This window comes from Amphimedon queenslandica, unplaced genomic scaffold (assembly GCF_000090795.2).
Source record: "Amphimedon queenslandica unplaced genomic scaffold, v1.1 AMPQUscaffold_10863, whole genome shotgun sequence".
NCBI classification, from domain to species: domain Eukaryota; kingdom Metazoa; phylum Porifera; class Demospongiae; order Haplosclerida; family Niphatidae; genus Amphimedon; species Amphimedon queenslandica.
In genome coordinates this window covers 1-1,623 of record NW_003548889.1, presented here as the reverse complement: position 1 = coordinate 1,623, position 1,623 = coordinate 1, and positions in this window count along the sequence as shown.

Sequence of the window (1,623 nt, the reverse complement as noted above, 5' to 3'; positions counted from 1 at the left end):
ACAAATATAAACAGAGACGAGAGAAAAAGGACAGCGGGTACTGAAGGACAGCAACAACATGTGTTTCAGCCAGAAAAGAATAATAATAATATATAAAATAAATAAGTGAATTAAGAGTTTGCATGAAAAAAAAGTGATTATTGGAGATGACAGGACGAACAGGGACAAATGTAGTGGAATGTGCAAGGAGAATCAGGTGAAAAATGTAGTAAAAAGTGATTCCAGAAGTGAGCATACAGCCGCCTCTTGATGGTGCCATAGGTAAGAGTGAGATCTAGGCAGTGAGAGGGGATAGTGTTCCATAGCCTCACAACACGGTTGAAGTAGAAGTGGCGTGTGGTGGAAGTTCTCCGGAAGTTTACCTTCAATTTGCCAGCGGAGGTTGTTCTTGTGCCATGGGTAGAAAAGGAGACATATTGAAGAATGTCGAAATTGTCAGGAGGACTCAGCAGACACTTGACAATAAACAATACTTATACTTAACAATAACTACAATGAATATTTTATTAAAATAATGACATCATTATGACAAACTGAATCTTGATTGGTCACGTCGGATTCCTGACGGTTGCACAAAGTCTTGTTAAGTACAGCCTTTTGCAGAGAACTTGCCACCAGTCACATGATGATTAGTCATAGGCCTAACTTAATATTTTATGAAGTCACGTGATCAGACTGGTGCAAGTTTTGTGCAAAGCGCTGTATTGTACCAGACCCTTCTCCCGCAGGGGTTGGGTCTGGGTGGCCAGACTAATCCTCATAGAGATGCCTGTTCTCAAGCTCATGACGACGGTAGCAGGCAGGTAAAGACTGATTACGACTGGAATGTGCAGTAGGATTAAAAATCCTTACATCAAAAAACGCACTTTGTCGTGAACAGTCCCAGAAGCCGTCTGCTTTGATGTCTAAACGAGCATTGTCAGTTGTAATAGCAGATTTGGGTTGCAGGGTTTCACCAGATAGGGATTGTAGAGGAGGCTCAATGGTCACATTATGACAGACCTCATTGAGTAGACGAGCAGTTAGGTCACGAACACCATTGTGACGTAGAATAGTGAAGCCACCAAGGTGACAGTTGAGACAGTTGATCAATGGAGAGTGGAATGCCACAGGAACAGTTGATAGGCAGGGAAGAGGGTAGATAACCATAACGCAAACAGAGGGCATCCCAAAAAGCCCTTTTATGAAGGTTGAATCCATGGTCTTGAATGGGAAGGGAGGTTAGCCAAGAGGAGACACCTTTCTCATTTGCAATATCAAAGAGACGTTGAAGTGAGGGCGAGAGAGTAGATCAGACAGACTCAGAAAGTTGCTTGGAAGAGTGACGATTCTTAAGGTGTAACTGGACATGATTTTTTGGGGTATTTTTTTTATTGACCTAACATGATCATATGATCATAAAAATGCTGTATGGAAAGTTTTATTGTCTGAAAAAAATTATTCACAGAGATATGAGCCTTCAAAGTTGCTCATTTTGCTTCCTGCCATTTTACATCCTGTCAGGGGGTGTGGCTAAACGTGATGTCATACAAGGCTTATGGTTGACTTTTACCATTGACTGCAATGTAACTTTAGTAGATAGTATCTCTGTTAGATTTTATTTTATACCTTGTAGCTTTAATC